The sequence below is a fragment of the Pseudorca crassidens genome, chromosome 2, assembly GCF_039906515.1.
Source record: "Pseudorca crassidens isolate mPseCra1 chromosome 2, mPseCra1.hap1, whole genome shotgun sequence".
Classification (NCBI taxonomy): Eukaryota; Metazoa; Chordata; class Mammalia; order Artiodactyla; family Delphinidae; genus Pseudorca; species Pseudorca crassidens.
Window position 1 is genome coordinate 25,093,096 of NC_090297.1, and position 24,876 is coordinate 25,117,971.

The 24,876-nt window shown below is 42.8% G+C and overlaps 1 long non-coding RNA gene across 3 annotated transcripts; it reads right to left on the minus strand.

Annotated features, from left to right (window-relative positions):
• Positions 1-1,714: 1,714 nt before the first annotated feature.
• LOC137218433 (uncharacterized) lies at positions 1,715-24,821 on the minus strand. 3 transcript variants are annotated; one of them, XR_010940700.1, is made up of 4 exons: positions 21,270-21,465; positions 9,709-9,796; positions 9,261-9,451; positions 1,715-2,763 (listed from the first exon to the last, which is right to left on the minus strand). It is a non-coding gene; the product is annotated as an uncharacterized lncRNA (long non-coding RNA). The 3 variants fall into 3 exon arrangements; XR_010940699.1 differs by lacking the exons at positions 1,715-2,763; positions 21,270-21,465 and adding an exon at positions 21,482-24,821 and having other exon boundaries at positions 8,573-9,451; XR_010940698.1 differs by lacking the exon at positions 1,715-2,763 and having other exon boundaries at positions 8,573-9,451.
• Between the last annotated feature and the right edge of the window lie 55 nt (positions 24,822-24,876).

Sequence of the window (24,876 nt, forward strand, 5' to 3'; positions counted from 1 at the left end):
CTTTTACATTATTCAGGACACATCAGTAAAAATGGCAATTGACTCAACAGTCTTCGTTTGAATGCAATCCCGGGCGACGATGGACCTACACGTAGGGCCCTGGTTTTGGAGAATCTGGGGTCTCCAGGCTGACTGTTGCAATGGTCCCTGCAGCTCCTTGCTGGCAAGGGGTGCTGAATTTGGAAGGCATGTGGGATGTGCGTACCAGAGAGGGGGTGCTGCTATGAGCAGAGATAGTTTCTGAGGGTTTTCCTCAGCTCGGCAGGAGTCATCCTTGGGACAGTTCTTCTCCCTTGAACCAGGGCCTGATTCCTGGTTCATCAAATAGCCTTCTGGGTTTTGTTTTGTTCCATTCTGTTTTCCAACTCTTATCTGTTTAGTATTTACCATGCACCAGGCATTGTCCTCAGTTCTATACGCAATCATCTTGTTAAATTCTCTTAAGAACTCAGGGGTGGGGAGTTGGGGGCAGGATGCCCAAGGTCACCTGACTAGTTAGCCTAGCCCTCCAGCCCACTCTTATCCACCATGCTACATTGTCTTTCATTGATATGGTTTGCCTCTCAGAGACCTTGACACCAGGCTTAATGATGGCAAGTCTGAACCTCAGTCTCCTCAGGTATCACGTGGGAATAATACAGCCTACAAATCAGGCAGTTTTGTCAATTAATAGGGACAACTGTACCAGGCCAGAGAGAAAGAAGGAAATATTCCTGGTTTTCTTTACAAAAACCCTGTGCTCTAAACTTAAGGACAGTGCAGAAAAGGAGCAGAATAGACCAACTTCACTTACACATATTGATGCAACACTTCTGAATAAAATTGTGGCAGAATGAGAAATGTGATGTTTCTTGTGTAACTGAGTTTATAGATTGAGTTTATACTCTTTTAAAAATATTAGCAAAGAGGACCTAATAGTATATTAGGATAGAAATATGCCATGATCAAGAGGTATTTACTATAGGAACGTTAAGATAGTTCAATATTAATAAGTCTATTAATATAATTTATTCTAGAAAATAGACTAAAATATTGGTTTAAAAGAAAAATATATCATGACTTCTTTTGGGTATTCTTTTTTTTTTTTTTTTTTTTGCTGTACACGGGCCTCTCACTGTTGTGGCCTCTCGCGTTGTGGAGCACAGGCTCCGGACGCGCAGGCTCAGCGGCCATGGCTCACGGGCCCAGCCGCTCCGCGGCATGTGGGATCCTCCCGCACCGGGGCACGAACCCGTGTCCCCTGCATCGGCAGGTGGACTCTCAACCACTGCGCCACCAGGGAAGCCCTCCAGCTATTCTTTACAAAAATAAAAAGATCAATATTAGAAAATCTATTAATATAATTTAGCTTATTAATAAGTAGAAAAAGAAAATGATATATTATTAAAAGATAATGAAAATGCATTTGATAAATTTTGTATCCATAACTATTTTAAGTCTTAGTAAAATGGAAATGATACCTTGAAATGATTATTTTTTCAAATGTCTCAAACCAACTTTAAGCATCGTGCTTCACAATGAAACTCTAGAAATAATTCCATTAGGTAAAGAAAAATCAAAGATCCCTACCACAACTCTTAATTAACAGAGTTCTGAAAGTCCTAGTCAATTTGATTAGGGAAACACATGAAAAGAGGTATAAATATTAAAAAGGAGGAGGAAAAATAATCATTATTTAAAGTTAATATGATTATATATCTGGAATTCCGGCCAAAATCCATTAAAAATATTGAGTCCAGCCTAGAGAGCCACAACTACTGAGCCCGCGTGATTAGAGCCCGTGCTCCACACAAGAGAAGCCACCGCAATGAGAAGCCCGTGCACCGCAATGAAGAGTAGCCCCCGCTCGCCACAACTAGAGAAAGCCCACACGAAGCAATGAAGACCCAATGTAGCCAAAAATAAATAAATTTATAAAAATTGAGTCCAGCCTAGAGAAGTCAGAAAGAGAAAGACAAATGCCATATGATATCGCTTACATGTGGAATCTAAAATACGATTCAAATGAACATATCTACGAAACAAAAGCAGACTCACAGATACAGAGAACAGACTTGTGGTTGCCAAGGTAGAAGGGGGTTAGGATTGGGAGTTTGGGATTAGCAGATGCAAACTATTATATATAGTACGGATAAGCAACAAGGTCCTACTGTATAGCGAGGGGAACAATATTCAATATCCTGTGATAAACCATAATGGAAAAGAATATGAATAAGAATATACATATGTATAACTGAAACACTTCGCTATACAGCAGAAATTAACACAAAACAACATAGTAAATCAACTATACATCAATAAAATTTTTAAAAAACTACACTTCAATAAAATAAATTTTAAACTATTGAGTCCAGCAACATGGCCAATTACAAAACAAATATACAAGAATCAACAGCATTCCCATCAAACAATAAAAAGCAGTTAGAAATTATAATAGGGAAGAGTTCCATTCATAATATCAGTAAAGATAGAAAATAACTAGAAATAAACCTTCAGAAAACAACTAGAAATAAATTTTACCGGGGAAAAAGTCTATTGAGGGGCATGGAAGAGAACTTGGAAACCTCTACCTTGTCTTTTTTTTTTTTTTTTTTTTAGCTGCATTGGGTCTCTGTTGTTGCGTGCAGGCTTTCTCTAGTTGTGGCGAGCAGGGGCTACTCTTCGTTGCAGTGCGCGGGCTTCTCATTGCAGTGGCTTCTCTTGTTGCGGAGCACGGGCTCTAGGCGCACAGGCTTCAGTAGTTGTGGCACACGTCTACCTTGTCTTAAATAGAAACACAAGGTTTAAAATCCACCTATTTTTCTCAAATTAATGTAAAAATTCACACATTCCAACTCAAAATCCCCAAATGCCTTATCTTAGAATTTAACAGAACAGTTCTAAAGGTAATTTGAAGAATAAAGCTATAATAATATTCAGGGGTTTCCCTGGTGGCGCATTGGTTAAGAATCCACCCGCCAATGCAGGGGACACAGGTTTGAGCCCTGGTCCGGGAAGATCCCACATGCTGCGGAGCAACTAAGCCCGTGAGCCACAACTACTGAGCCTGCACTCTAGAGCCCACAAGCCACAACTACTGAGCCCGCGCGCCACAACTACTGAAGCCCGCGTGCCTGGAGCCCGTGCTCCGCAACAAGAGAAGCCACCGCAATGAGAAGCCCATGCACCGCAATGAAGAGTAGTCCCCGCTTACCGCAACTAAAGAAAGCCCGTGCGCAGCAATGAAGACCCAATGCAGCCAAAAATAAATAAATAAATTTTAAATAATAATAATATTCAGGAAAAGTCTGAAAAATAAGAGACACTTTTGCCCATCCATTAAAATATTACAACGTTTTAGAAATTAAAAAAAATATGGCACTGGCACAGAGGTTTTAAAACGTGCCTGGGATTTTGTATTAATTGGGTATGGTAAGGTGACAGACGCAAACACAGCTGCCTTTGAAAGAAGAGTTTGCTATTTACAGTTCCCAAGAGGAACGGGCATGCCCTGCCATGCTGGGCCAGGTAAGGAAACAATCAGTGTAGGTCAGGAGGAAGGAGTAAGGGGAAACCACCAGCCAGAGGTTTACTGCGATTTTCACAGGAAGAAATGGGTGAGGCAGGGTAAACCGCTAAACAGGTTTAGGATTGAATAGTTTGAGTAATTTCAGCAGCTCTGAGAGTGGTCCCTAGTTGTGTGTTGCCCTGGGGTGATTTAGGGCAGGGGAATGTTGGCCTGGTGTTTGAGAGGGAGATAGAGAAGGTGGTTGGATCAATAGCTATGGGTTTGGGATTGGCTGCCTTGTGTATGCATACTTGGAGACAACTTGTTTACCATCTCTAGGAATTAGCTAGCCCTGGGAGGGGCAGTCTCTTCAGGATTAGTAAGACCCCAGGATGTCAAAGCATCCTGAAATACAGAAGAAAAGTTTTTTAAATGATTAGTACAACACAGCGGACAAATGACAATGAAACAGAATAGAAAGATGAGACCAAAGTGCGTAAAAGAATTTGATATGAGGGACTTCCCTGGTGGTCCAGTGGTTAGGACTCTGCGCTTCCACTGCAGGGGGCATGGGTTTGATCCCTGGTCGGGGAGCTAAGATCTTGCGTGCCTCGCAGGCAAAAAAAAAAAAAAAAAAAAAAAGGAAAGAAAAAATTGATATGACAAAGATGGTTTTCTAAATCAATGAGAGTTTGTTCAATAAGTAGTGCTGGAACAATTTCCTAACCACTTGAGGAAAAGTTGTTAGAATACTATCTCATAAAATAAACGTGAGATGGCTTAAAAAATCTAAATGAAATGATAATGTGCTAGCAACATGGGCAGGTGATTATTTTTTATAACCTTGGGGTGGGGGGAACTTTGCCAGTCAAAATTACAGGGTAAGTATGCCCCCACACAGTCTTTGGGACATACTTAAAAAGTATTTCTTGTTTATCTGGAATTCATGTTTAACGGGGCATCCCGTATTTTTATTTGTTGAGTCTAGCAACCTGGGGAGAGGAGACTTTTCTCAGGAAAACAACCAATCAACTGCACTGACAATGAAATAAATGAAAATAAAAATAATGAGAAGGAAGTTTTACCTTATCAGGTAAGTGAAGAGTAGAAAATGGTCAAATCCAGTATTGGTGAAGGTGCGGGGAAATAGGCAGGGCCACTCTAGCCAGCACTTTTACTCTTGCTTCCTTAGTGGTTCCAAACCCACAGACACTTGGCACTCGGCATCTGCTTCCTCACCCTCCATCCCTCAACCCACTGTAGCCCAACTTCTGCCACTGTCACGCCATTAAACTGCTCTTGCTCGTCTGGAAAGCTGAACAGGCCTGTCTCAGTTTGTCTTATTCAACTTCTTTGACACTGTTCACCACCTTCTCCTTCTTGAAGCATCCTCTTCCCTTGGCTTCCATGGCCCCTCATACCCCTGGTTTTCCACTTATTTTCCCATCCCTCCTTCCCAGTCATCTTTCTCTGTCCATCTCTTCAGTGTTGGCACGTCTCCTGTTTCTCTAGCAGGTCCTCTTGCCTCACGGTCTCCAGGAGCAGAGCAAGGACTCTCCCACTCACATCTGTCTTCAGAGCTCCAGACCTACAAATCCAACTGTTTCCTAGCCTTTGATGTTCCACAGGGCACCTCAAACTCAAATGACCAAAAGGAAAAACATCATCTTCACCCCCAATCTTCCCCATCGCAGAAAAAGCCACCACCACCTAACCAATAGTTGAAACCAGAAACCTGGATGTCATTGTTAACTGCCTTCTCTCCTCTCCTGCTCTACCCACATCCAGACCATCACCAAAACCACCATGTAAACTCAAACCACTTAAACTTCTCTCATGTCCATCTACTAATTGTAATTTCCTCTGCCACCGCATCACCCAAACCAACTTCAGCTCCTCCCTCCATCTCCCTCACCTCCTATGACCCAACAGAAAAGCAGGCAAAGTGTGAGAACCGGACATTTGCAAAAGAAATTCAAATGACCAACAAACATGAGAAAGTGATCAACACTGTGAGCCATTAAAAATACATCCAGGGCTTCCCTGGTGGCGCAGTGGTTGAGAGTCCACCTGCCGATGCCGGGGACACGGGTTCGTGCCCCGGTCCGGGAAGATCCCACATGCCACGGAGTGGCTGGGCCCGTGAGCCACTGCCGCTGAGCCTGCCCATCTGGAGCCTGTGCTCCGCAATGGCAGAGGCCACAACGGTGAGAGGCCCGCGTACTGCAAAAAAAAAAAAAAAAAAATACATCCAGGGCTTCCCTGGTGGCGCAGTGGTTGAGAGTCCACCTGCCGATGCAGGGGACACGGGTTCGTGCCCCAGTCCGGGAAGATCCCACATGCCGCGGAGCGGCTGGGCCCGTGAGCCATGGCCGCTGAGCCTGCGCGTCCGGAGCCTGTGCTGCGCAATGGGAGAGGCCACAACAGTGAGAGGCCCGTGTACCACAAAAAAAAAATACATCCAACTTAAAAATTAATAAGAAAAAAGTGAGACGCTCTTTTTGCCTTACAAAATCAGCAAAGGTAAGGAAAATGATAATACATTGTACTAATGAAGATCTGGAGAAATGGGAGATTCTCAGATTGGTATAAACCCTTTTGGAGAACAATTTTCAGTATGGTCAAAATCCAAAATGAGCAGAAACCGTAACCCAGAAATTCCTCTTCTAGGAATTTATCCTAAGGAAATTATTAGGTGTGATATGTGTGGACCATAAAGTTCATTACAGCCCTGTCTGTAAGAGCTAATACCCACTGAGCACTTACTCTGGGCATTTTCTCATTTAATCCTTACAGCAATCAACCCTAGGAGGCTGGGAGTATTGACCTCCTTACACAGATGAGAAAACTGAGAATAAAATGAATAACTTTCCTCAGGACAGTTGTAAGTATCAGGGCTCAAACACAAGCCTAAAAGCCCACACTCTGCTATTTCCTCAACGTGAAGGCCTTGACCTATGGAGGGAGCAGGTTCAGGAGAAATATCTTCTGCGTACCTCCTGCTTGGGTGGGTCAGTGGGGAGGGGTAGTGCAGCACGTGGCAGAAGGGACATATATGGAACCACGAGGGCAGGTCCAGAGTCTACATAGAGGCCTGGAGGCAGTCATCAAGTTGTGGGGAGGATGCCTAGGGCTCTTGTACTTGCATGGAAAATATGTTTTTACTTAGCTGGCTTGGGGAAGGTGATGGATATTATAGAGAAGTGTTTCAGTTAGGAATTGGTCAGGTAGTAGGTAAGCCAGCTAACAGTGGCTTAAGCGAGTCAAGGGATTTTATTTTGTCTCCAGTGACCTTACGGTGGCTTCTTCTGTCTCCTGCTCTGTCATTCTGCTGCTCTGTCATCACAGCTACAGTAAGGAAGAATGAGGAATGGGTTTGGAAAACACAACTAGCAGAGTCTTCCAAGGGGGCAGGGGGTGGGTGCGTGGGGGGTGGAGATAAAGTCATCAAGCCATGCCTTGTCACCACCACTATGGAGCTTTGATTAAAAGAAAACACAAAGTCTAAGAGCTTTCAAAGTCAGCTGGTGAGAGGAGACACTGAGGGAGGCTTTGGAGAAACCCTGTATCTTCAAAGCTCCCCTCCATTTCTGTATCTACTGGATAAGCAGTCCTAAATTTGACTCTTGGCTCCCTGAGAGTATATGATATAGCCTTAGCAGGTGCGTTGGCCTTGTCTGGATGGGCCGAGGCACTAGGCAGGGCTCTCCAAGAGCCTTCCATGGGGGCGGGTGGGGGGAGGGCCTCAGCTGGAGGACAGCTGATACCACTTGGAGACAATAGTTTACTAATTAGTTTGTAGAACCTCGTACTGGTAAACTGGCTCTACAATTTTTTTTTTATTTAAAACACCACCATGATTTATAGCATTCTCTGATTGCCAGTGTGTAAGTACTTCCACTCTGACCAATTTCAAGCTACCATGGTATGACAATCAACTTACAGAATTCCTGAATATTTAACAATCAACTCTTGGGAGGCTATACATGCCAACTCTAGTACATCACTCCTGTGAGCCCTTCTGCGGGGACCCCCAGAAATAACTGCAGGGACCTTTGAGGAAAGACTGAGGATTTGCCATCCCATGAACGGGACTGAAGTCATTACAGGTTGAATATGAAAAGGCAATCAGGCAATTAAACCCAACTTTGTAGTAACAAGCTGATGAGGTTAGATACTTGGGCTATATTTGCATTAAAATATTTTAATATGCATTCTCATTATAACATAGACAACTGTGCAGATCCATTTATTCAGCAGATATTTATTGAAAACCTCCTCCCTGCCAGGGACTATTTGAGACACGAGGGACGAATACAATGAATAAAATAAAGTTATTGTCCTCCTTGAGTTTATACTCTAGTGCATATGACATAAGGTCAGGAAGTTATCATTGTTAGGAAGAAAATTAAAGCAGAGTAGAGGATAGAGAATGAGAGAATTTTATTTTAGGGAGTTCAGGGAAACCCTCGCTGATGAGTTAACATTTGAGCAGAGGTGGGAATGAAGTGAGGGAGGGAGGCGGGCTCCCTCTGGGGGGAACACTCCAGGCAGAAGCAGGAGCACCTGGGAGGATCCTGAGATAGAAGCAAACTGGGCATGAGTGAGGAACAGCAGGAGTCCAGTGTGGCTGGAGCTCAGTGAACAAGGAGGAGTGTGGTAGGAAATGAAGTGAGAGAGGTAGGGAGAAGCTACATCATGGACACTATGCACAGAGTTTGCATTTGATGCTAAATGTGATGGGAAGACATCGGAGGGTTCTGAGCAGAAAATAACAATATCTCCTTTGCATTATAAAAGGATGTTGTGTCAACATCATGTGGGTGGTAAGAGAGGAAGCAGAGAGACCAATTAGGAAGCTATTGCTACAGTTTGGGTGAGAGATGACAGTAGTTTAAGCTAAGGAAGTAGAAGTGGAGGAAGTAAGAAGTGGTTAGATTGTAATACAGTTTACAGGACTTAACGGGAAATCAAGATATGAGATGAAGTAAAAAGAAGATGAGTCTTAGAGAAGCTCAATATCTTTGTGGTCTCTGCCCAAATTCTTGGGATTGGTAGGGAAGAGCAGGTGGAAAGAACTAAGAGTTCAGTGGAATGATGATATGTCTTTATTTTGTCTTCATTCCTGAAGGATATTTTTGCTGGGTGTAGAATTCTGAATTGACATTTGTTTTCTTCCAACATGTTAGGCATTGAGGAGAAAACCAATCATAAAGGTGACATTTTCAGACAAACAAAACTGAAACAGTTTGCCACTAGAAGATCAAATACACTAAAGACATTCTAAATGTTTTGTTACAGGCAGACAAAAAATGATCCCAAGTAAAACGTCTAAATGAATATTGACTGTAAATAATGGTAAGATTATCTTGAGGTTTAAAAAATAAATATTTCATTTGAAAGGCAAAGATTGCCAGAGTAGATAATAAAAATCCAACTATATATTGTCTATAAGAAATATACCTAAAGAATAAATATACAAAAAAGGTTGACAGTGGAAAGGTAGAAAAAGCATGTTATACAAATACTAAACAAAAGAAAGCTGACATGGCTAGATTCGTTACAGAATAAAATAGACTTTAAAGCCCAAAACATCTCATAATGGAGAGGGGTAGTCATTTCATAATGATAAAAATCCAATTTACCAGGAAGGTATAACAATTCTAAATTTGTATGAACCTAACAACATGCTTTTTAAAAGGTATAAGCAGGGCGAAGCAGGTTCTGTACTGAGACGAGCAGTTCCCCAACTGTGTAGTGGACAAAGAATCACCTCTTAGTGGCTGCTGCTCCCAGGGATGTGTACTCAACGAAGCCATGGGCCTGGACCCACGGAGCACCTGCGTTGTTTGGCAAAGAAGCACAAGACTCCAGGTTGGATTGGCAACCTCTAAGCCTCAGCTGGAAAGAAAGCTTTGTGGGCCCAGTGTGCTTCTCTTGGGGCTGAGCCGACAACAGGCAAACCTGCAGGTCGAGAGCACGTGACATCAGATAGTGCTGGGCCTACTCCCTTACAGAGATGACCCAGATCTCAGACCTCCTGGACATTCCCCAGGGAAGACTTGGTATTTAGGTTTCAAAAGGGTTATATGAGGGACCTTCCAGGCCCCTTGCCCACAAATCCCTCCCACTCTGTGGCTGCAGGAAAGGGAATTTAAGGAGCCCTATTTCAGGAGTTGGGACACAGCGCAATTTAAAGGAGAGAGGATGGGCTGTAGTACCAGGCAGAGCTCCATTCAAATCCCAGTGTTGTCAGTCACTTGCTGGATGATGTTGACAAATAACCTTTGTGAATTGCAGTTTCCTCACCTATAAAACAGAGATTATAACTGTATTACTTTATAGCATTCTTGTGAGGATTAAATTAAATAATGCTTGTGAAGAGTTTAGCATAGAACCTGGTACATAGGAAAAAAGTTGTACCATTATTATTATATTTGCCACAAGTTTGCTTATAATAACAACAACAACCAAAAAATGGAAACAACCTAAATGTCGATCAATGGGGAGTTGGTTAAATAAAGATGTTACTTCCATATATACAGGTGGTGTCTGTGAGGCCCTTTAAAATTACAATGCAGATCTATACTTGTTAATGTGGAAAACTGTTCATGTTATTTATTATTTTGTAGGGAAAAAAACAGGATTTTATATCAGTATATATAATATGACCTGATTTTATGTTTAAATGAAGTTTGTATAAAGGTATATAGATGTATGTATAATTATATGTATAAGTGCTTAGAAAAATGTTTGGAATGAGATATACCAAACCATAAACAGTGGTTATTACTGCAGGGTGAGTACACGGGTACATTTCTTTTCTTTCTGCTTATCTGCATTTTAATTGTTTTAATAATGACCATGTGTGATGTGTGTAATAAAAAGAATAATAAAGGAAAAGATAAAAATTTGTGGTCTAGAACAAGAAAGGACTCCAAATGAGGTCGGCCCAACATAAAGCAGAGTAAAAAAAGGAATGAAGGGGTTTTTTTGTTTGTTTATTTTTTGCAGTACGCGGGCCTCTCACTGTTGTGTCCTCTCCCATTGCGGAGCACATGCTCCGGATGCGCAGGTTCAGCGGCCATGGCTCACGGGCCCAGCCGCTCCGCGGCATGTGGAATCTTCCCATACCAGGGCACGAACCCGTGTCCCCTGCATCGGCAGGCAGACTCTCAACCACTGCGCCACCAGGGACGCCTGAAGGGCGGTTTATTTTAAAGGAAAAGGAAGCTTCATCCAGCTTTTAAAAATTGTAGTAAAATACTTATATGTGGAATCTAAAATATGAAACAGAATCAGAGACATAGAGAACAGACTGGTGGTTGCCAAGGGGGAGGGGTGTGGGGGAGGGATGGAGTAGGAAGTTGGGGTTAGCAGATGTAAGCTTTTATTTATAGAATGAATAAACAACAAGGTCCTACTGTATAGCACAGGGAACTATATTCAATATCCTGTGATAAACCACAATGGAAAAGAATATTTTAAAAAGAATGTATATATATGTGTAACTGAATCACTCTGCGATACAGCAGAAATTAACGCAACATTGTAAATCAACTATACTTCAATTAAAAAAAAATTGACTGAAAAAAAGAGTTCAGGTAGAAAAGATAGTACACAGAATGGGAGAAGGTATTTGCAAATCATATATCTGATAAGGGACTTGTAGTAGAATATATAAGGAACTCTACAACTCAATAATAAAAAGACAAATGATCCAATTTTTAAAAATAAATAAAATTGTGATAAAATATACACAACATAGAGTTTATCGTTTTAACCATTTTTAAGCGTACAGGTAAGTGGCATTAAGTACATTCACACTGTGTGCAGCTATCACCACCACCTTCCATCTCCAGAACTTCCATCTTCCCAAACTCAAACTCTATACCCATTAAATCTGCCCATCCCCACTCCAACCAACCCTTGGCAACCTCCACTTTACTTTCCGTCTCTATGAATTTGACTACTCGAGGCACCTCATATGAGGAGAATCCTATATTATTTGTCCTTTTGTGTCTGGCTTACTTCACTTAGAATAATGTCTTCAAGGTTCATCCATGTTGCGGCATGTGTCAGAATGTCCTTCTTTTTTCGGGCCAGATAATATTCTATTGTATGTCTACACCACATTTTGTTTATCCATTCATCCACTGATGGACATTTGGCTTGTTTTCACCTTTTGGAGATTGTGAATAGTGCTACTGTGGACATCAGTGTTTATCCGGCTTTTTAATGGAAGGCCTCCCTTCGTCAGTCGTCTGTGTCTGGCCTCTCTCCAACTGCCAATCAGGTTGAGATTCACCTAGCATTCCACAGGCAGCTACTGAGATCCAGGAACTAGGCTAAGCGCTTTTAATCCATTGTTTATGAAAATCCCCCCAAAAAAACCCTGTAAGTGAAGTAAGCACAATTATCCCAATTTTACAGATGAGGCTACTCAAGCTCTAAGAAGTCAAGTAAGATGCCCAAGGCCACTGTAACAGAGATGCAGGATGGGCTAGATTATGCTATAGTAGCAAATGATCTCAAGATCTCAGAGACAGGTGGTTTTTTCTCTGACAAATAATTATTTCTCACTCATGTTACATGTCATCATAGGTCAGCTTGTCCCTACTCTGTATTATTGTCACTCCAGGCTGAAGGAACAGCCCCTCTCAGGGACATTGCTGGATTCATGGTAGAGAGAAAAGAAAAAGATAGCAGACCACAAGCTAGCTGAAAACATCTGCTTAGAAGTGACACGGCCATTGACACCCACGTTTTATTGACCAAATCAAATCTTATGGCCACTCCTGAATTCAATAGGGCAGAGATGTAGTATAACCCTCCCCCAGGATGGACAGTGAATGGTTTAAACAGAAATGTAATCTACTGCAGCTCCACAGCTGGGGATGCTCCTGGAGCTGAGAGAAATGACAGTAAATCCGCGCCCCAGAAGTGTTCTATCTCCAGAGGACTGACCCACATCAACCAAACGCAAGGGAGACTATAGACAAACAGGAGGTCAAGACGTTTGTCTACAGTGAGAATTGCAAAGGCCGCAGGGATCGGACACGTGGGTCCTTTGGAAACAGTGTCTTTCCCGGAGTGAGGGCTCCTGAGGATCCTGCTGTAACCAGGAGGCTGTTGGTGACCCTGCAGTCAGCACTGCAGAGTAACAGGTAGGGCTGGAGGCTCCTGTGGTAAAACACAAGACAGGTCCAGCCCCCCTAATTCCCTGAAATACTGCCATCTTTTTACTTTCATGTAGAAAAAGTCAGTCAGTGTGTGCCTGGCACTGTGCTAGCAAAAATTCCCCAAGGACCTCCTTGGAGCCCTGTAAGTGGAGATTATTCAGCCTGTTTAACAGGGGGAAATGGGAGCGAGATGGACAGGGATATATATACATCAATACACACATTTTATATGGGTACATTATATCATATATTATATGTAATGATCTTGCCTGCCTACATTTTATATATATACATAATATATATATGTTATACATAATATATTATATATGTGTGTGTGTGTGTATAGTAGGCAGACAAGATGAGAGAAAGGTCAAAAATGGGCAGAAAAAAATCCAAAAATGGGCAGAAGACCTAAGTAGACATTTCTCCAAAGAAGACATACAGATGGCCAAGAAGCACATGAAAAGCTGGTCAACATCACTAATTATTAGAGAAATGCAAATCAAAACTACAATGAGGTATCACCTCACACCAGTTACAATGGGCATCATCAGAAAATCTACAAACAACAAATGCTGGAGAGGGTGTGGAGAAAAGGGAACCCTCTTGCACTGTTGGTGGGAATGTAAATTGATACAGCCACTATAGAGAACAGTACAGAGGTTCCTTAAAAAACTAGAAATAGAATTACCATATGATCCAGCAATCCCACTACTGGGCATGTACCCAGAGAAAACCATAATTCAAAAAGACACATGCACCCCAATGTTCATTACAGCACTATTTACAATAGCCAGGTCATGGAAGCAACCTAAATGCCCATCGACAGATGAATGGATAAAGAAGATGTGGTACATACATACAATGGAATATTACTCAGCCATAAAAAGGAACGAAATTGGGTCATTTTTTGAGACATGGATGGATCTAGAGACTCATACAGAGTGAAGTAAATCAGAGAGAGAAAAACACATATATTAATGCATATATGTGGAACCTAGAAAAATGGTACAGATGAACTGGTTTGCAGGGCAGAAATTGAGACACAGATGTAGAGAACAAACGTATGGACACCAAAGGGGGAAAGCCGCTGGGGGGTGGGGGGGTGGTGGTGGTGTGATGAATTGGGAGATTGGGATTGACATGTATACACTGATGTGTATAAAATTGATGACTAATAAGAACCTGCTGTATAAAAAAAAGGGTTTTTTCCTAGTGGTGTAATTATGTATATTTAGATTTTTAAAAATTATTTTCTGATCTGTATTGAGCACATATCAGTCTATAATTGGGAAACACTTATTGAAAATTAAAACAATTCTAAAACAAATTAGTGGGCTGAAGAATTGCAACAGTTATGGGAATTCACCCTTCCTGGATTTTCTACCCAAACCCCATCACAGCAGTCCTTTTTTGGGTGCCTGCTGTCTGCCCAGATGGCAGGTGTTGCGTCTACAGTGAAAAACAAGATGCAGACACGTCCTCACAGAGCTCCCAAGGTGGGAAAGACAATGAATCTGTGGTTTCCATCAAGCGTTATGGAGGCTGGATAAGTGAGGGTGGCGAAGAGCTTTTCCCCAAATGCCCAGTGACCAAGAGGTTGGTCCTCCAGACAGAGTGTTTCAGAGCAAGGGTTTTAGACCTGAATTCAAACTTCTGGTTTCATTACCTTAGCTCTGTGAGACCCCCACTCCCACCCCAGGCAATAATGAAACCTCTCGGCTTCAGTTTTGCTCTCTGTAAAATGGGTCATTGTAAGATTAACTGAGATAATGCATGTAAAATCCTGAGCTCGGTGCCTGGTCCACAGGGAGCTGCTGTTTTTTTTTTTTTAATTGTGTTGGGTTTTCGTTGCTGCGCGTGGGCTTTCTCTAGTTGCGGTGAGTGGGGACTACTCTTCGTTGTGGTGCGCGGGCTTCTCATTGCAGTGGCTTCTCTTGTTGCAGAGTATGGGCTCTAGGCACGCAGGCTTCAGTAGTTGCGGCACTTGGGCTCAGTAGTTGTGGCTCACAGGCTCTAGAGCGTAGGTTCAGTAGTTGTGGTGCACGGGCTTAGTTGCTTCGCGGCATGTGGGATCTTCCTGGACCAGGGCTTGAACCTGTGTCCCCTGCATTGGCAGGCTGATTCTTAACCACTGCGCCACCAGGGAAGCCCAAGTCGCTGATACTTAAGACATTTGACCCAGGACTCCCAAATCCAAGTTTGTTGCTCTTCTCAGCCCATTGCACTGCCTCTAACTAGGAGCAAGGCGTAATTCCTCAGTCACAATGGTGCTCCCTGCAGTGTGGTAGGGACTTTATGTCCCTGCAAAATAATGACTGGCAAGAAACTGTTGTCTCTAAGAAGACAGAACAGGGAGGCAGGGGTGGGGAGACTGCATAGCCTTCTGAAATGTTTGAAAAAATCATTTTCTTGTTCATGAATTCTTCTCAGGCTTAAAAATATGGGAATGAAATTATTTTAATAATTTGAATTAATGAACTCTTTAGTGACTCCTTCAGTGGAAAGCTCTTTTCCCTCCGCAGAACTCGGTTCTCCTCAAAGCTGAGTCTGAGGACCACCTTTATGGGAACCTGTGCTCCCCCCGCCCCCTCCACTGGTTCCAATGAATCAGAATTTCTGGGGCAGTGGAGGAGGGAGAAGCCAGCTTAGCCTCACTTTTAATTAGCTCCCCTGGTAATTCTCCAAGACACCAAAGTTAAAGAACCACTGCTTTATGAACCCTTTGGCATATCAAGTGCTTAGAAATGTTACTTTCCCCTCAGTCTGCTTTCACTGAGATGATATCACAGTCCAGCAGGCCAAGAGAACCCGCCTGTAACTTTGACATTATTTACTGTGCAAACTAAAATTATTCACCCTGTCATCCGTTGTCATACCAACATCAGTGGTCAAATGCTGCCTCAACGGGTTAAATCAGCATAATGGTATTCTACGTAAATATATTTTTTAAAAAATGAGCAGGCTCTTTCCACTATATTGCAGACAAGCTCTAAGATGTGTAAAGTGAAAAAAATCAAAGGTACAACGATGTGCTTAGCCTGCTAGCACTGTATAAAAGTGCTACACACACAAGATATACACATATGTACTGGTATATGCAAATTTTAGTGTATGCAAATCTCTGGAAGGAAAAACAAGGAACTGGGGTGGGAGGAGTTGTGGTTGCCTCCAGGAAGAGGAAGTGGAGATATGGGTAAGAGAAAGACTTTTCACAGTGCTGTGTACCTACCCTAGCTCTTGAATTTTAAACCATCTGAATGCATTCCTTTTTCAGAAATAAACTCAAATGTGAAAGCATGCTGCCCGCGTGACGCCGTCTCTAAGTTGCTCTACATGCATAAGCCTCATTCTCAGCTCATCTCTATGGCTCCCTGTTCTTCAGACTGTCTTTTCATCTAAGGCTCTCCTTCCACGGAGTCAATCACTGACCTTGTCCATCCGCAGACATATTTTGACCAGACTGTTAAGCCAGACAACTCCACTGGCACTTAACATTCCAGTCCGGAGGCAGCACACTTGCAAAAGATTTCATGATTTTAGATTCTGGCAAGAGGCAAGAGGTCAGTGTGCTTATGTAAGCCAGCATCGCTTCTCCATCGAGACGTGCTCAGGAAGATAAGGTGCCCCTCAGCCTGCCACTGCACCACGGCTCACATAGGACCAGAGGCAGCCTTGAGACCCTTGAGAGGGAGGGAACTGAGTCCCCATCCTGATGAGGGGCCTTGACCAATCCTAAATTGATTAGTTTCAGCCAAAAAGTGAAACATATTATTAAGAATAACACAAGGGAGGGAATTCCCTGGCGGTCCATTGGTTAGCACTCTGCGCTTCCACTGCTGGGGGCCCGGGTTCGATCCCTGGTTGGGGAGCTAAGATCCGCAAGACGCGTGGCCAAAAAATAAAATTAAAAATTAAAAAATTTAAAAAAATTAAAATGCTGTTAATGGACACTTCGCAAATGCATCCAAGTTTAAGAAAAAAAAAAAGAATAACGTAAGGGTAACAGGATCCAGCCATTCCACTCCTAGGTATTTGTCCAAGAGAAAAAGAAATATTATGTCCATATGAAGACCTGTACAGGAATGTTCATAGCAACTTTATTTGTAATAATCCCAAACTGGCAACAACCCAAATATCCAACAAATTGTGGCATATCAATCCAACGGAATACTACTCAGCAATAAAAATGAATTAACTACTGATACTTGCAACAACATGGATGAATCTAAAAAACAAATTGCTGAATGAAAAAAGCCAGACCAAAAAGGAGTGCATGATTTCATTTATAAAAATCTCTAGAAAATGCAGGCTGATCTATAGTGACACAAAGCAGATTAGTGGTTGCTCGGGTTGGGGTAAAGGGGGATGAGAGGGAAGGATTACAAAGAAGCAGGAGGAAACTTTCAGGGGTGATGGAGATGTTCACTATCTTGATTATACTGATGGTTTCACGGGTGTATACATATGTCAAAACTTATCAAATTACACACTTTAAATATGTGCAGCTTATTGTATATAAAACCTCAACAAAACTGTTTTTTACAAAAAGAATCATGGAGTATCATGTGGAACTCAAGTTCGAGGTTATGCTTTTTGGGTTGAAGGAAATGTTCTATATCTTGATTGTGGTGGTAATTACACGACTGTACACAGCATTAAAGTTCATCAAATTGCATACTTAAAATCAGTGATTTTTGCTGCATGTAAATTACGCCTCAATGAAATTGATTTTTACAAACAGGACATACACGTGGGCACATCCACAAACACACAGAGACCAGGTTAGCAACTGGACCCCAGGGACATCTGATGCCCACCAGCCACTGCTGCAAATATACTCTCTTCATCTTTCTCTCTCTCTTTTCTCTGGCTCTCCATATGCCTACATCATTCTTCTCTCTCTCCAGTTCTTTGGCCTGAAAGGCAGAACATTCAGCAGCCAGTACTCTCTGAGCTTTATATTCTAAGGCCCAGGTATCAAAAAAAACAAACAAAAAGGAACTTCTCTCTGAGTCAAGTTGCAAAATTCATGGAGAAGGATTCTGATTGGTCCGTTCTGAGTTGTGTGTTAGGCCTTTGTTCACTTATTCAAAAATTACTGATCAGGGCTTCCCTGGTGGCGCAGTGGTTGAGAGTCCGCCTGCCGATGCGGGAGACACCGGTTCGTGCCCTGGTACGGGAAGATCCCACATGCCGCGGAGCGGCTGGGCCTGTGAGCCATGGCCGCTGAGCCTGCATGTCCGGAGCCTGTGCTCCACAACGGGAGAGGCCACAACAGTGAGAGGCCCGCGTACCGCAAAAAAAAAAAAAAAAAATATTGATCAGCACTTGCAGACACTGTGCTAGGCCCCAGGATCCCTCAGAGAATGAGACTAATGAAGTCTCTGCCCCAGTGGAGCTTACAATCTAGTGAGGAGGCAGGCAATAAACGAGCCAACAAATAAACACTCCCACTTCAAATCGTGGTAAGTGCTTCAAAGAGCAAAACTGAGAGAAAGGGGATAGGGAGTGATGGGGCATGGGGTTATCTTAGATAAGGTGGCCAAGGATGGTTTCTAAGGTGGTGATATTTGAATAGACATGAAGGATAAGGGGTCAGCTCTCCAAAGATCTGGCAGAAGAGAAGTTAGAGGGAACAGTATGTGTAAAGACCCTGGGGCAGGTCTGTGAGGCCAGGTGGCTGGAGCATAGTCAGGATAATGGAAGGAGATGAGGCCAGACCATGTAGGGCCTTGCAGGGCAGGGAGAGGAAGTTACATTTTATTCCCAGTGTCTTGGGAAGCCTCTGGGGCAGTTGAAGCAGAGGACTGGCTTGATGTGAGTTTTGTTCAAAAGCTCCTTTGGCTGCTATGAGAATAGGTTGTAGCAGGGCACCAGTAGAAGGCACATATTGAAGGCACACCAGCAGGACTTGCTAACGGGTTGGGTGTTAGGGAAGGAGGGAGAAGGTTAGGGAAAAAAGATGGTGTATAGGCAAAGAAAAGAATAAAGTGGATAAACGTGGCCGAGGTGGAATCCTGCTTACTAGGCAAGACACCTCCCACCGTGATCACATGGCTGAAGGTGTGGATGGGGTGAACAAGCAGTCAAAGTAATACATGTCTATTTTAAATTCCCTCTCTAAGCCCCAGTAAACTGGTCTGGAAAAGGAGATGGTTGGAATAGCTTCAGTGGTTCTCAGTGAGGAAATACCCATTACAGAATGATGACGTTTAGAGGAAGGGGCCAGGGGTTCTAGACATCTGGAAAATTTAGGATATCCCACATAATACAGAATGGTCCCGTGATCCACTTTCAAATGCCCCACTGCACATTTATAAAGATGAAAAACCTATAAAAATATCTGAGCCTAGAATCTATATCCATTTTACATACAAGCATGGTTTTTAAAAATACTTCCCAGGAGTGCAACTCAAATGAAAATCAAGGGATTTGATCTGTATAGAGAATTGCTTTTGAAAGAGCTTGTCACCAATAGCAATGCTCATAGTTTTTGAAGTGCAACACATAGCCATCAGTCTACATTTATAGCCGTGGCCTCCAGGGTGATTCTACGTGTAGATGCAAACATCTATTGCAGTCACTTCTAGGGTAATCACGCCTAAGTGTTTAAAAATTTTAAATACATTTTATTGTGCATTACTTTCTTTTATTTCTTTTTTTTTTATGGGTAGGAAATTGTAATCCTAAGAATATATATAGGGCTTCCCTGGTGGCGCAGTAGTTAAGAATCTGCCTGCCAATGCAGGGGACACGGGTTTGAGCTCTGGCCCGGGAAGATCCTAAATGCCACAGAGCAACTAAGCCCATGCGCCACAACTACTGAGCCTGTGCTGTAAAGCCCGCGAGCCGCAACTACTGAGCCCGCGTGCCACAACTACTGAAGCCTGTGCGCCTAGAGCCCATGCTCCACAAGAGAAGCCACTGCAATGAGAAGCCCATGCACCACAACGAAGAGCAGTCCCCTAGGGCTTCCCTGGTGGTGCAGTGGTTGAGAGTCCGCCTGCCGATGCAGGGGACACGGGTTCATGCCCCCGTCCGGGAGGATCCCACGTGCCACGGAGCGGCTGGGCCCGTGAGCCATGGCCGCTGGGCCTGTGCGGCCGGAGCCTGTGCTCCGCAACGGGAGAGACCACAGCAGGGAGAGGCTCGCGTACCGTAGAAAAAAAAAAAAAAAAGAAATTAATGGAGGGCTTCACTGGTGGCACAGTGGTTAAGAATCTGCCTGCAAATGCAGGGGACACAGGTTCACGCCCTGGTCCGGGAAGATCCCACATGCCGTGGAGCAACTAAGCCTGTGCACAACAACTACTGAGCCTGCGCTCTAGAGCCTGCAAGCTGCAACTACTGAGCCCACGTGCCACAACTGCTGAAGCCCACGCGCCTAGAGCCCGTGCTCTGCAACAGGAGAGGCCACCACAATGAGAAACCTACGCACCGCAAGGAAGAACGGCCCCCTCTCGCGGCAACTAGAGAAAGCCCGTGCACAGCAATGAAGACCCAATGCAACCAAAAATAAAAATAAATAAGTAAATAAATTTTTAAAAAAGAAATTAATGGAGAAAATGTTAGGAATGCATATTAAACTTAAAAGTGCATCCTGTCTGTAGCCATTACATTGTAAGCAGCACCAAAAAAATTGAAGAAATAGTCCTCCAGCATTCAGAAACTATTTTCCAATTCCACAAAGAAGTCACATCATTGATGAATGAGTGAAGTTCTAACATAAGTCTTCACTGTTCTACTTTTGTGTCTTTAACAAAAGGGAAAATATCGACCATCATTTATGGTGGGTTTGTCAATTGCAACCATAGTTTGGCTAGGATATAACAGTTTGGCAAAAATCAACAAAAGCATTCTGTGAGAATTACTTGGCTATATGGAATTTACAATAAAGAGTAATGCATATTTTATTACTTTAAAATTGTACGTTACACATCCTTTATACAGTAAAATGTATAGTAAACATATGTGTATATGTATATATGTACATGTGTAGATATACACACATGTACACACAATTGATTTCCCCCCAGACATTGTTTAACCTCCTGACTACATCAGAGGCAACAGTCTCACTCCTATGGGAATGGGCCATTGGATTTAAGGCAGTAAAGGCCTTCGATGCCGAGCGGCTGGAGGAGGCACTGAATCTGCCAAGGACGAGAGAATGACAAGGGTGGGCCTTCAAGGTCCAAGGAACTCCATGCATTGAGTGATGGGGAGAGCAGCAGAGGAGAGCAACAATGAGGGGTAGTGGTTGTAACAGCTTGAAGATAACTGTCTCAAGCTGGTATTACCCAAGGGCAGAAGAACAATGGTCTGGACGTGGCCACAGAGAGCCGACCCCTCATCTCCCACTGGCCTTTGTAGTACATGGGTCATGGGAGAATGAGCAGTTTTTGTTCCTTGAAGTTGCAGAGAAAACAGTGCCCTCAGGGGACAACTTGGTTTCAGTTAATAGTAACAGCTTCCACTTACTGAATGCAAGGGGAGTATAGCGCAGTGATACAATCAGGGTTTCTGAGTTAGACATTTCAGGTTAGAATTCTAGCTCTGCCACTTACTAAATGTGTGATACTGGGCAAGGTACTTACCCTTTCTGAGCTTCCATGTCCTAACCTGTAAAATGAAGGTAATATTATCTACCACTCAATAGATAATACACTTAAAACACTAAGCACAGTGCCTGGCACATGGTAAACTTTCAATAAATGTAAATACTATTTTGGCTTTGTAAGTGGAAAAGGAAGATACATAATTATATAAATACAATTATACATGGGGGTAAGGAGGGGAAAAGACATACCATATAATAATGGTTGTCCCTGGATGTCAGGACAATGAGGTTTTTTTTCTTCACATCCTCTGTATTTCCCAAAACGTCTAAAACAAGACAATTTTGACTTTCATTTTTTTTTTAATATTTTTTAAAGCAAGGAGTGTGCATAGGAAGAAAAATCATTAAAAAAAAAAAAAGAAGACCAGTGTTATCTCAGGGCATGAGAAAATAAAAGTCTTCTGCAGGATACGCAGGCCTAGCATCTGGGCAAATTATTGCAAAGGGCAGAACAAAACACTTGCAGGGTTTAGTATTTCCAAGTCATCCTTTTTCACCACTAAAAAAAATTGATAAGTTCAAAGGCTGTCTCCTCTTCTCTATTTTCTGTCTCATCCTGTGATTTTTAGATTTCAAGAGGATTTGCAGTAATGAATAAAGGTGCTATAAATTAATCTAAACATGATTCAAATCTCTAATTTATGTATTCATTAAAATTTTACCTGTTATCAATCTTAGGGTTCCAGGTGTTAATGGCAACTCTAAGTGAAAGTCAAATATAATCATTTGCATAAAAGCATTAGAAGATGATTGGTATTTTCATGCAGCTGTGATCTATTCTGCACTTCTAGAGCTGAAAAAAAATGTTTCACGAAAAACATTTACCTATGCTAATCCTCATGAAATTGCAGAACATCCTCCAGTTTTCCATGTACTCAGTTACGTTTATAGCATTTTCATTACTGGAGTCACATTTCATATTTCCAGATTTTAAAAGGCATTACTATTGTGCACGCTTGAAAATTACGCTGATTTCCACACCATTCCTTGAATATTTGTGTTCTGTTCTGACAGGAAGATAGAGATTAACTCTACTTGTGTTAACAAATTCCTGTTTGTGTGTCTTAGCATGATTTGGGGAATATATTCCAATTTCAAGGGGCCTAAACTTGAGGTGTCCTAAAAAATAAGTCACAGGGCTTAAGCAGAAAAGAGTTTTCAGAAAAGTGATTTATCTATGCTGAATAAAAGCTGTAGCACTGCCAGCTCAGATCCAGTTATAATTGCTAAAGCATGTCCAGGCTGGTTATCTAATGGCTCTGCAAGAATTTAGGCCACGCATTAATGCACTGAAGATAAAATCAATTTGAAAATTTCTTAAATCAAATACCAATCCTGGAGTAATACTCTCTGTGCAGGAGAATCAGCCAACAGTAATAGGAAGCCAATTATAAACTATAAACCACTCTGCTCAAATGTCCTGGTTTGTTAGTGGTGGGGCCCATTACACACAGTTTGCACAAGTTGAAGCCAGTGGCTAGACAGAACTGCTGTACACAGACACATGTGCTCCTCTCTCCCCCGCCCCCAACATTTAACATAAAGATGCAGCTCAATTAATAGGTACTGAGTACAAAAACCCACAGCAACATGCTGAACATAAACATCTCGCCGTTCTACTCTAGCAGTACAGTCAAGCAGTTAGCAAAGAGCAGAAGCCTATGAAGATTAAATGAGATAATGCAAGTGAAATTCTGAGTCCAGTCATACTCAGCAGAAATTGGCTAGTAATATCTCCTTGTGCCTCCAACTTCCTGACTGCCCCAACACCAAATTAGCAAAGGAGACGGATGCCCCAACACTAAAAACACCTCTCCTGGCCTATTGCAAGCCATCAACCTACTACACATAAATGGTCTCTCAGCTTCTACTCTCTTCAATACATTCTCATTCATTCAACTGTTATTTATTGCATGCATAGTATAAATCAGCCACTGAGTTTACGTAAAAGGTATGGTCTCTAATTTAAGGATTTCTTGAATAAGCTTTTTAAGTATAGATCTGACCATGCAATTCTTTGTTTACCAACCTCCAGAGGCTCCCCATTGCCCAGAATAGATTCCCAACTCAAGACTGATTCAGAATGACCTTAGTGATGCCTGGACATGGACACTTTGAATAAACCACATAGTTGAGTCTGATGTTTCCTCCTGATTAAAAACAGTAAATAAACTTTCAAATTTCTTGTTATGATATGCAATACCCTCTACGATATGACTCCCATCTTCCCAGCCTCCCAAAGTCCACACAATTTGGTCTCTGCCTGAATTTCACCTTCATGGGACCTCCCTGGCGGTCCAGTGGTTAAAACTCCACGCTTCCACTGCAGGGGGAGAGGGTTCGCTCCCTAGTAGAACTAAGATCCCGCATGCTGCGCGGCTCAGCCAAAATATAGATTTCACCTACACTGCTTGGAAAGTACTTCCACTGCCTTCACATAGCATTTGCACATAGTAGCCTCCTTCACCTTCCTCAGAGATCTTCCCTGACCATCCCACCTAACTCCACACATAACCCCAGTCACTAGCCCCTTACCTATTTTACTTTCTTCCTAGCTTCACAGTACGAACCACTATCTGAAAGTGTATTACTTATGTGTACCTATTTATTCTCTATCTTCTCCACTAGAATTTAAACCCTGTAAGGGCAACATCTGTCTTATTTGCCACCATATCCTAAGTGCTTAGAACAGTGTGTAGTATGTGGCAGGTGCTCAAATACCAAGTAAGTCATCACTCCTCCTATAGGTGCTATAATCACAGCACTTAACATGATATTTGTATAATCCCTTCTAGTCAAGGCCCTACTGGTTATTAAGAAACTGATTCAGGGACTTCCCTGGTGGCGCAGTGGTTAAGAATCCACCTGCCAATGCAGGGGACATAGATTCGAGCCCTGGTCTGGGAAGATCCCACATGCCACAGAGCAACCAAGCCCATGTGCCACAACTACTGAGCCCGTGTGCCACAACTACTGAAGCCCACGTGCCTAGAGCCCGTGCTCCGCAACGAGAAGCCATCCAATGAGAAGCCTGCACACCACAACAAAGAGTAGCCCCCGTTCCCCTCAACTAGAGAACGCCAGCGAGCAGCAATGAAGACCCAACTCAGCCAAAAATAAATTTTAAAAAGTGACTCAAAGTACTTCTAACAAAGATGTGATGGTAGAAGCCTGTGGAATTTCCTTGTTTCTATTTTCTAAGGTTTTTTTTTTAAAGTCTTAAGCGGAGAGTGAGGATGAGAAAGATGTTAAAATGTAAGGGTTTTCAAGGGGACAAAAAGAGTAAATGGGATAGAGAAACACAGTAGGATTGTCAGATGGTACTAAGGTCTACTTGAGATCATGACTTTAAACACAGAAACTGGGCTTCCCTGCTAGCGCAGTGGTTGAGAGTCCGCCTGCCGATGCAGGGGACACGGGTTCGTGCCCCAGTCCGGGAAGATCCCACATGCCCCGTAGCGGCTAGGCCCATGAGCCATGGCCGCTGAGCCTGCGCGTCCGGAGCCGCAACGGGAGAGGCCACAACAGTGAGAGGCCCACGTACCGCAAAAAAAAAAAAAAAAAAAAAAAAACACAGAAACTGT